Below are 12,197 nucleotides of genomic sequence, written 5' to 3'. Positions count from 1 at the left end.
GTAAGCTCCATAATTGATGAGATATGATGTGTTGCAAGATTGATAGGAGAAGGATATCCGTTAAATGGAGCCACCCCTAAGGAAAATTTCACCCTTAGGAGGAGAGGCCTATCAATGAGATGAAGCTGTCTTTTGGTTCTAAAAAATTTATGTTTTTATTTGTTAGATTTTCGATGATCCTTTTATGGTTGCTCATTTTGATTTCACTTCTTTATGAATTGGATTTAAATATTTCTTCTTAAACGGATAAATTATAAGTTTAATGATTTTATCATGTGGATACTTTGTTTGAGAATTATTTATATTTCTGGTAGTATTGTTTAACATAATTCCCACATGATTATAAAACAATTATTCGTTCTTTTTGTGTGTGTTTCCCTTCTAGTTGGTGGTGGTTGTTGTCTCCTCACTAAATCTTTGTGACTTATCTCTTCACGCTGTTCATTTCTTTGCAGATTCACATGTAGTTGAGTAGCAAGGTATTAGTAGATTGAAGTCTTAATCATATATTTTTTTGGCACGCCTCTTTGGTCGATGGTCCTTTTGTAAGTATCTGTTGAATCGTGATGTATTTTGCCGCTATTTTGAGTATAGAAAGTCATTTGGAAATGTAATAAATATTTAGATTTACTCGTTTCAAATATTGACTGAGTTAAAAGTTTGAAACATGATTTTATATTTGAAAACATTGAAATTATTGAGGCTATTATGTCGAAATCTAGAGAAATATTATATATATTTTTGAAATGATTATTTAGAATTAATTAATTATTTAATTGTTTAGTTAGTTGATATGTTTGTCAAACTTGGAGTATAACTTATGCATCGATCTTGACATTTGGTTTTCGAATCATAAAAGAGGCCTCATTGATCGCATTATACAACAATTTTCCACAAAATCAAGGATTACGGTCACCAAACCTTGATAGAATTTAGAAATTATTTTGCATCTTGTCATTCACTTACCAATTTCACTAAAATTTGCCTTGACCTAATGCTCTACAGCCAATGTAGCAATAGATTGACAAAGAAAATTTCTCCATCTCCTAATCATCAATATCAACACAAACCAATCGCTCACCATATCCACAACAAATTCCATCACCATCAACACTCATTCTAGACACTAGGGGTGGACAAAGTTCAGTTATGCTTAAAAACCGAACCGAACTAGTTTTTAGTTCGGAAAAAATCGAACCGAACTGGTTTACATTTTGTAAAATCAAACCGAACTGGTTTACAGTTTGTAAAATCGAACCGAACCGGTTCTATAAACCAGTGAACCGGTTTAGTACTCTAAACCGAACTGAACCGGTTTTAATTTATTTTTACTTGTACCAAACCGAACTGCTTTTGTATCAAATTGAACCGCGCTATTTAATTCCTATAGACTCTTTTTTTTAGAATTCATTGACTAGTATTTAGGGAATTTATTTGAGTTTTAGAATGTTGAAAAATGATTAAATTCCATCTCAACATGGAATTCATTGACTTGCAGCATGTGGAGCTGCCTTTCCAGATACATATTAAGCCTTGCATTGGCATGATCTTTTGAACCAATTCTCACGATCTTCATTATTGGTAAATCATCTACCTGATACCAGAGCTTGTTGACATTGGTTAGATAACTTCCCAACCATATAGCAGAGGTAAGAGAAAGTAGTACCATAGGTAGAACTAGTCGCAATAAAAGTGAGAATCCCAGAAGATAAAATTAGAATTAATCAGAAACAAAAACAACAATGTCTAATTAGGGTAATGTTGATCAATCAGTCTCAGCACATCACTAAACCTTAATAGGCTAATGAATTTTCTAAAAATCTCTGCCCAACACACAAGTAACTAAAAGCTGAACATAAACAGATTCCTCAATATTCTAAAAGTATGATCCCTACTCTCAAATAATCTATTTACTTCAACAATTTTATGTCAAATACAATGATGCTAAACAAAATAGAAACAAATGTCTTTAATTGTCAAGAATAATGACATTAGCAGATGTTGTTGCGTAGAGCGTTGGAGAAATGATCTATGGAAAAAAGAGTATTTCATTATCTTTCAAAAAATTTAAAATACAATACAAAGTTTGTAGAACTAAAAATATTGTAACATACCTTTCTCAAAGGTTTCAAGTTCTTCAAGGTCCTCATCAAATACATTTGAGAAATGAGATCCTTTCAGCCAATCTTGAGTGCAAACAAGCACTTCCACTATCGTAGGTGTAAGATTACTATGATGAGGATCCAACATCCTTCCTCCAGTGCTGAAAGTAGACTCTGATGCGACAACAGACACATGGATGGCCAACACCTCACGAGCAACACTAAAAAGGATGTGGAATCTAGTTGAGATAACTTTCCACTAATTCAAAATATCAAACTCGACAAAATAATGTTCACACTCTTCAACAAGGTATTTATCAAGCTCAGACTTATGATCAATTATTTGCCCAGTTGATTTTTTGTAGAAGCCCATACCATGTATGTCATTATCATCTTCCTCTGGTTGTGATTCTATCATACTTTGAGAACCTTCCTCCCTACCTTCATATTCTCGATAAATTGATTTCAAGGAAGATGACAATTTCATCTTCAATGCTTCACCATCTACTTCAAAAAATTAATTACGAAAGTAGTTTACGTATCCAAATTTGCAAATTGGGTCCAATACAACAGCCATCAGTAACATCACGTTTATTCCATCAACGTTGCCCCAATACTTGTCATATTTACTCTTCATACTAATCCCCATCGACTTTATGCTTGCATCATTGTGCTCACTTAATAATCGAATCTTCCTTCCAATATCAAATACCTCCTTCATATATATGTTACTAGTAACATATGAAGAGCCGGAAATACGCCTAGTAGTGTCATAGAAAATCCATAAAAAGGGAAGCATCGTATTAGCAAAGTCCCAATCCTTGGATAGAGGTACTCATGGGCCTTTATCCTTAGATATTTCTTTGACATACTTAGCATCAGCAATTTCTAACAAATCAAAGGCTTTTTTATACTTCACAGTCGTTACTAACATCAAATATCTAGAATTCCATCTGGTTTCCACATCTAGACATATGAGACCTTTATAAGAAATTTTCTCCCTTTCAACGCATCCTTTAAACCTTGCCAATCTTGAAGGAGACGATCTCACATACTTGGTTGCTTTTCAGATTCTTGTGATATAAATGTCCTCATCTTTTAAACCTTCCTTTACAATCAAGCTCAAGATATGTGCACAACACCGCATATGGATATATTCTCCGTTCAAGAGCAAACAGTTCCTTGCATTCATCCACTTCTTCATAAATTTAATTTCGATATCGTTAGACGATGCATTACCTACTGTTATGCTAAAGACATGATTCAACTCCAAAGCATTTAAACATGTCTTGACTTCCTTAGCTATGAACTCTCCTATATGGCTTGTGATTTGACAAAAATTCAAGATTCTCTTATGCAAATTCCATTTTTTATCAATGAAATGTGCAGTTAGACTCATGTAGCTTAGATTTTGGATAGAAGTCCATGTGTCCGTCGTAAGACAAACCCTCCCACAATGTTTCGATATGAAAATTTTAAGTCTTTCTCTCTCCACATCATAAAGTGACAAAATAGCACGCCTTAATGTAGAGCGGGATGGAATATCAAACTGTGGTTGTATGACGTTCACAAAGTTTCGAAAAAACACATTCACCACAAATAAAAAAGGAAGCTCTGCTCCCACAAACATCTTCACAAGCTCCAGTCGACATGCCTCTTGGTCAAACATTGAATGAGGTGAAGAGACAACACCTAATTCCTCTTCTGTTGGCTTTGTTGAGGAAGATGTTTTTTGCCTTTTGTGTTCTTGATTATCAAGATGCTCCTTACATCTTTTCAGATGCATAGTCATAGCACTTGTCCCATCCTTGAATTTAATCAAGTTTCCACAATAATGACATTTGGCCATTTGACCTGAATTAGGCACTTTAGTAAAGTGATTTCATGCTTGTGATTGATTTTTACGCTTAGATGGTGAAATAGGAGCTGATACAGCTTCACTAGAAGGGCAACTGAAGTGGTAGTAATATGTTCTTCATTCTCCATTGGTGGAGAGTCCACACAATCACCTATTGACGACATCAATTAAAATAAATATAATTAGAAACTCTACTTTTAATCATTTATTGGAACGAAAACAATAACATAAACTAAACTAAATAACTTTGTGTCTAGTAGGGTTGGGCAAAAAAACAAAAAACTAAACCGATTTAGAGAAATGAACCGAACCAAACTATTTTAAATTAAACCAGTTTAAAAAAATTAAAAACCAAACTTTATTTTAAAATCAGTTTTTTTAACTGAACTGATTTTAAAAAATTTAGCTAGAATGTAACCATATAATTTTAATTTATACCACTAATAAATATCACAAGAGAACTTTTTTTCTAATTTCTTTAAGGTTCATTAAATTTCTACCACTCAAATACATGTGAATTAAAACAAATCACAACAATTTCCACTTTATTTCCAAACTTATTCCAAAAAAATTGACATAACCTTTTTGTTCCTATCTCTTTTCCTTAAAAATTTCAACCAATAAACATAAGTTATTCAGAGTTCCCCCCACCGCTAACTCGATGTCCACAATCTCGATTCATTTCGAGACTCAAGGAGCTAACTACATAAACATATGAAATTATAAAAGTTGCTTCAAGGTTACATTACTCAAGAAAACTAATCAATTTTTTATTTATCAATCACTCACTTACTTTTAAATCCTCATTTCACAATTTTGAGTTTTTTTTTTTCAATTACATCACTTTGGTCCCCAAACACATAACATCTAGTTGTCATTTTAATTAAAAAAAAAACATAACCAAACATAATTGTAAAAGTCTTATAGTTCACACTCATTTATTTGAAAACAACTTATTATATAACTCAAACACCTCCAAAGATAAAAAAAAATTCACATTGCAGACATATAGATTTTAACATCATCAAATAAATTTGCGGTTTTCATTTCTTTTCTTGCTCATTAAAAATTCTACCTCATCAATTTCATATTAGTTAAAATACTTAAGTAAAATCAACAAAATATCTCTCCTCCATGTCTTAGAGTTCACGATTTCAAAGAGGTAAGATTTTGTTTTCTTTCTAAATGATAAAGATAACAACAAAAGATTAAGATTAAAGCACTAACACACACAAAAAAAAAAAAATAATAATAATAATAAACACACACCCTACAAGCCTATGGCTAAAAAGAGAAAAAGGAGAAAAAAAATGTAAAACTCACCACTTCAAACATATCAATAGATTCTCTTAATACTCCTCAACTTTTGCCTTGAGAGTTTCATTAAAATTTCACTAGCTCCGTATTTTCCGATCTTCCTAACAATGTTTCCATGTATCAACACAACCTTTTGTTTTTCTTTTCTCAAGAATGGATGAAAAAATAAATGTGAAGAGAAAGAGAGAGAGGAAGAGCAGGTTCGGGTGAGAAAATGTGAGGGGGAGAAAAGTGTTTTATTTTGGTAATTAAAGCTAAGAAAAGGTGAAATTTTGTCACCAAGATTGTATTATAATAATAGAATTTAATCCTAACCACTCATTCCTTTAAATATCCTACTAACTTCTCATTAAATAACTCTCCTCCAAATATTGAGAAATTATTTATCACGACACAATTCAACTCATAGGTGAATCTAATCCTTTGTTAAAATTTGTAAAATATTTATCAATAGTTATTATTACGACCAAAAAAAATTGATTATTAAAATAATCAAATTTAATATTCTTTGCTTAGAAAATTAATTTTCTGACATAAATCAAACCTCAAACAATTCAAGAACTTAAATAAAAAGTTCTGTCGAATTCTAATTTTTTTAAAGCGGTAAAATTATTCGTCATTTTCAAAAGCTGAAATTTTTTTATAATAAATCTATAAATTAAATCTTTTTCAAAATTTCGCGAATAATTTTTTGTCAGACGAAATTTTTGTTTCTTAGCTTAGAAAAATATAATGAGATGAAATTGTCATTATAATCTATATATAAATATTTTGGTGCCATTCAAAGTTCGTGAAAATTTAAACAACGGGTATATCTGTCTCATTTTCAAATTACTTAGTAGGGAATTATTCTTATTTTTTTAAAATTTCAACAATGTCAAGACATTCACATAGTCATTTAACATCAAGGAAACATCCGAAGAATTTTTCATAGATTAATTTGCAAGTCAGACACACTTACAACAATTTTACCAACAACAGACAATGAAAATGGTAAATGGACAAAATAATAAACAACAGAAGACACAATTAGACAATAAGCCCTAATTCTTACTATAAATAAGTTACGGGTCTTACATTACTATCCTACAAAAAGAAGTTTCGTCCTCAAATCTTAAAGTAAGAGTTTCAACCCACACTAGGTTCTCCTCAAACTCAACATCCATAATACAACTTGTTTCACCAAGCCTATATGAAGAATGTATCATCTATCCCTTAGGGTGCTTAATAACTCAACACACTACCATAGCGGGTAAGACTAGCTCGTTGCATACAAAATGAGTTTGTCTACTATCAAAAAGAGATTGGGGTTGATCAGTTCCTCCATTTGTCAATAGGTAGCCAACAACCATGATGATGGCTTAGACCATCTTAACCTAACTGTAATAGTGCTCCCTGCGATTGCACTTAAGGTTATCTTGAGGCACATGAGGTCTAACAATCTCCTCAAGGTCTACTAAGTTTCCCTCAGTTGTTTCTTATCATTTTGATCCTACCGGCAAAGTACTATTGCCCAAAACATAGCATACACCTTCATATACGCCCACTTGGTATGAAACATCAATTTGTACCAAACTGAAACAGTAAGTATGACACCAACACACTGAGCACTAAACAATCGTTACTGCCGAGAACTCCCTAATTTCTACATTGCCCACCAACCCTTAATTTTCTTTATTCGCGCAACTACGCCAACCCACAATATTCACATCAAAATGTTGTTCTAATTATAACTTTAGTAATTCTACCCCAACATCTTATTGATGATCCAATCCGGAACTATACTACCTATAATACACAATATTCCTTTCAGTTTAGTGATTCATTCCAAGAGCCGCGTCTCCAATAAAAATCCAACTTGAATTTTATTCACTAATTATAACCTACATTTGTGTCATGCCTAACGCCTCAAATTCACGCTTCACTAGTCAATTTCTTAGATACTTCCCAATTATGAACAAACTCAAAAATAGTTTTCCTGCATCTACTGCCATCATACATTCAGACACTTCTCAATTTCGTCATGTCCTTTGTTAGTCACTTGATGATTATCTTTTCGTTATGACTAGTCAAACACATTGTATTTACTTCATAACTTTTTCATTTATACCAACCTTAAATTATTGCCTCAAACCTTGGTGCATTTTTATTATTTCTAAATCCTTATTTAGCTTACTCTTGTATGTCCTTTTTTTTTCAAAAATGGCTATTTTCTTGGACTGCTGCAATTGTCACACTCTGTCGTGCATCATATTCCAAAATATCATCCGACCTAACTTGATTTTATTTTGTCTTTCCTCTTACTATAAACTCTTCTTCATTCGAATATGCTTATCATCATGGTTATTATGAATTCCTTAAACAATCCAAACAACATCTTAATTTGTCCTAATTTTCATGCTTCCTATGTAATATTCTACATCCAAAATATATCTCAAATTATTTTTCACCTCTACCATCGTTCAACCATCCATGTGGTCAACATCTAAAGTCCTTTTTTTAACTTAGTTCATCTGCTACCATACCTTGTTTGTCTTCAATATAGTGATTTAAATAAATCAAGCCTTACTAGTTCCCACCAAACTTTTTCATTCCATGCTCGATTCTTCCATACCAAACAAACACTTAACTATTTTGATTGACGAACACAATAAACATACGCAATGACACACATTCAAGTAGTGCCTTTGAATCATCGGCATACCCTTCCAGTAATGATGTCTAAATTACGAGTGAGATAATTCCTTCCATGAACCCTTAATTAACATAAGCTACATCTCCATGCAATGTTCCAACAAGTTTTCTTGGAACGTTTTCCAAAATCTGGTTCACTCATTGGATTCTTATTCGTTCCCAACCTTCATCGAGGTACCAACTAAAAGAGTCCCAACAATCGAACGTCCTAAAGAACTACTCCTCAAATGTTCCCACTAAGCATCTTCTAATGAATAATTATCCAGCACGACTCAAAACTCTAAGAACCTGGGGCGTAAGCCCGGTCCACAATAATTGTAGAGGGTGACGATCTAAAAACAACATACATACTAATATACAAAGCACAAAAGCATAACATGGCATGGTATCAAGTGATAAACAAACATGCATATAAGTATCATCATATAACAAACATGATTCGTGTGACAAAACACCATAATGCAATGCTTATAAGCTAGTACACATGATTATGAAATTTCCACACCCTCATCGAGGGGCGTAAATCATAAATGTACCGCCTCTCACAGACCAGTACTAATTACCGAGGTGCCACCTATCACAGATCAACACGATTTACTAGAGTGCAGTCTATCACAGACCTGCACGACTCCCAAATCCTTATAAGGATAAGTTGGACCAATCAACTCAAGGAACCACCCCATGGTCCATCACGGTCACCACTAACATTCCATCACAAACACTACTAACTATAAAATGCATGAGCATACTCTGACTCTTCCACATCAATCATTATGTAAATGCAGCTATTAAAATACTCCACTTTTAATACTCATTAAACACTAATAATTTTTTATACTTTTTCACAGAGCATACTCAAGACATATTCTCGTGAATAAAATTCATCACACATATGTTATGAGTTATGAATACATAATCACATCAAATACATAAACAATCATGTACACCTTTATTCACCACAAGCAAAAGAACATGTATACAGACGCACTCTGCATTCAAGCATATATAATATCGTTAAACAATGCCCTTACCTCGATAATGCTTTATTGCAAAAGCAACTTATGCTACGCAAACATAATCTATTTGACGATTCCAAGAACACCTCTCAATTTCTTTGTACCTTAAACCAATCAATTAACGTAATCAATACATGTTTATAAAATGAACCCTAGGTTCGGCTGCTATTCAAATCAATTAGGGTTTGACTTTTCTCTTAGGTTCCCTAACTTCAAAAAGACTTTATGTTAAGTACTTTGATGAAAGCGAATTTTAAAACACTTATGCCACACTTTGAAAATCTCGAAATTATTTTTCAAACTTATTAAAGTTCAACTCAAACATTTGTCTTTAACAACTTAGGACCAAATATTTTCTTAACAAAATCAATCAAATACAAACATACTAACACAATTTGAAATTTCGATTAAATCATCAATCAACTTTTTAAATTTCAACACTTTAATATTTGAAAAACTATTAGAATGTTTGTATCAAAAAATCTTATTAAAAAAAACCTCAAATACTAAGACTTCCATTATTCTAACTATTCAAAATCATTATTTTTCCAATTTGCGTTTTTCAAATCTTAATCTTTATTAATTATGCTTTGTATATAAACTTTCTTATAAAAACCACATTTTCTCATCAACATCAAATATTTCTGAAGTTCACAATTATATATATATATATATATATATATATATGAACTATTCTCGAAGTCATGAAGTTTGAAAGTTTGTTCCTCAAAGTTAAATTTCATCATAAAAATTGATCATTTAATATCAATGACTAAAATATTTTAGTTCAATCTATAAAAGTGGAAACCTTGTTTTCACAAAAATCCAAAGGATAAAACCTTAAGACCTTAATAACAAAGTAAACTTAAAACCAACCTTTAAACAAAATTTTGATCTCTCTTTCTATATATATATCACTCGGCTAAAATCCATTTTACTCATCAAAGTCTTTCAAAAAAAAATTCCAAATTCAAATCCAGTTTAAAACACCTTAAATAATCAGGAGCAACAATTCATATGGTTTCACACCTTAAATGACTCTAAATTTTAATTTATACCACTAATAAAATCACAAGCAAACTCTTTTTCTAATTTCTTTAAAGTTCATATAATTTTTACCACTCAAATACTTTTGAATTAAAACAAACCACAACAATTTCCACTTTATTTCAAAACTTATTACAAAAATTTCGCCATGACTTTTTTGTTCCTATCTCTTTTCCTTAAAAATTTCAACCAATAAACATAAATTATTCATAGTTCCCCCTCATCGCTAACTCGGTGTCAACAATCTCGATTTATTTTTAAAACTCCAGGAGCTAACTACATAAATATAAGAAAATTATAAAAGTTGCTTCAAGGTTACATGACTCAAGAAAACTAATCAATTTTTTATTTATCAATCACTCACTTACTTTAAAATTCTCATTTCACAATTTTTAGTTTTTTTTTAATTACATCATTTTGTCCCTAAACACCTAACATCTAGTTGTCATTTTAATTAAAAAAAATAACCAAACACAATTGGAAAAGTCTTAACTTTACTAACATAAACTCTAATAAAATTTATATTGTCGGTTCAATCTCATTTATTTAAAAACAACTTATTATATAACTCAAACACCTCCAAAGATCAAAAATTTCACATTACAAACACATAAATTTTAACCTCATCAAATAAATTTGCGGTTATGATTTATTTTCTAGCTCATTAAAATCTCTACCTCATCAATTTCATATTAGTTAAAACACTTAAGTAAAATCAACCAAATATCCCTCCTCCACGTCTTAGAGTTCACGGTTTCAAGAGGTAATGTTTTTCTTTTCTTTCTAAATGATAAAGATAACAGCAAAAGAGTAAGATTAAAGCACGAACGCACGGAAACAAAAAAAAAAAAAAAAAAAACAAACCGTAACCGATTGGATAGTTCATTTGGTCGAATCGTATCTCCACACTTTTCTTCAATTATTTGGGTAGTTCGACTTCGATCCATGGACAGATCCTGACATCGTGGGGTGTGCAAAGGTACTTTGGAAACTTGCAACAATACTTGTTTTTTTTTTTTTTACATTTTAAACAATGTTGTTTTTTTCCTTTCTCAAGAATGAATGAAAAAAAAAGTTAAGAGAAAGAGAGAGAGGAAGAGCATATTCGGGTGAGAAAATGTGAGGGGAGGAAAGTGTTTTACTTTTGTAATTAAAGCTAACAAAAGGTTAAACTTTGTCACCAAGATTGGATTGTAATAATAGGATTTACTCCTAACCATTCGTTCCTCTACATATCCTACTAACTTCTCACTAAATAACTCTCCTCTAAATATTGAGAAAATATTTATCTTGACGCAACTGAACTCGTAGGTAAATCTAATCGTTTGTTAAAACTCATAAGTATTTATCAATAGTTATTATTACGACCAAAATAATTTGATTATTAAAATAAAATTTAATGTTATTTCCTTAGAATATGACGATGCTATGAATGATGGTGTTGAACCTAGTATCTTGGATTTCACTAATGTGTTTACCACCAACATGATGTATGATACGCAAGATGATTTATTGAGATGAGCTAGAAATATTTGAAGAGAAAATAGAATTGTTGTTGTCATTTTTAGATATGAAATTACGACAACACAACCAAGAACAAAGACAACTAATTCTTGACTACGAAAGAAGTGGCAAATATAGACCTTGGAAAAACCCTATGAGGAGTACTTGAACTAAAAAATGTGAATGTCCATTTAGATTGAGAGTAATACCATCAAGGGTTGGTGAGAGATGATATTTGCATGTAGCATCTGGTCTCCATAACCACTTGTTGGTCAAAAATTTGATTGCTCATTCTTTCTTAGGGTGATTGTCTTATAAAGTGAAAGACTTAGTTGGTGATATGATGAAGAACATGATTAAACTAAAAAACATATTGATGACATTAAAAGATCTTAATGTTGAAAGTTTAACAACAATTAAACCAGTTTACAATGCACATCAAACATATCGTTCATCACTTAGAGATAACATAACAAAAATGCAACATCTAATGACATTAATGGAACGCGACAAATATGTGTATCAACATAGGAAGGTATAGAGTTCATGTGAGTTGAAGGACATATTATGGGTCCATCTAGATGCTATCACTCTTGCAAATAATTTTGACATAGTATTGACTATGGATTGTACATACAAGACTTATATGTATCAAATGTT

At 31.5% G+C, this 12,197-nt stretch overlaps 1 long non-coding RNA gene across 1 annotated transcript; it reads right to left on the bottom strand.

The window, feature by feature from the left end:
- Positions 1-1,431: 1,431 nt before the first annotated feature.
- LOC105852541 (uncharacterized) lies at positions 1,432-5,506 on the bottom strand. Its single transcript, XR_001144446.3, has 3 exons — positions 5,284-5,506; positions 2,115-4,111; positions 1,432-2,029 (listed from the first exon to the last, which is right to left on the bottom strand). It is a non-coding gene; the product is annotated as an uncharacterized lncRNA (long non-coding RNA).
- Between the last annotated feature and the right edge of the window lie 6,691 nt (positions 5,507-12,197).

The sequence above is a fragment of the Cicer arietinum genome, chromosome 7 (assembly GCF_000331145.2).
Source record: "Cicer arietinum cultivar CDC Frontier isolate Library 1 chromosome 7, Cicar.CDCFrontier_v2.0, whole genome shotgun sequence".
Taxonomy (NCBI): Eukaryota; Viridiplantae; Streptophyta; class Magnoliopsida; order Fabales; family Fabaceae; genus Cicer; species Cicer arietinum.
This window is presented reverse-complemented; position numbering and strand designations above follow the sequence as displayed.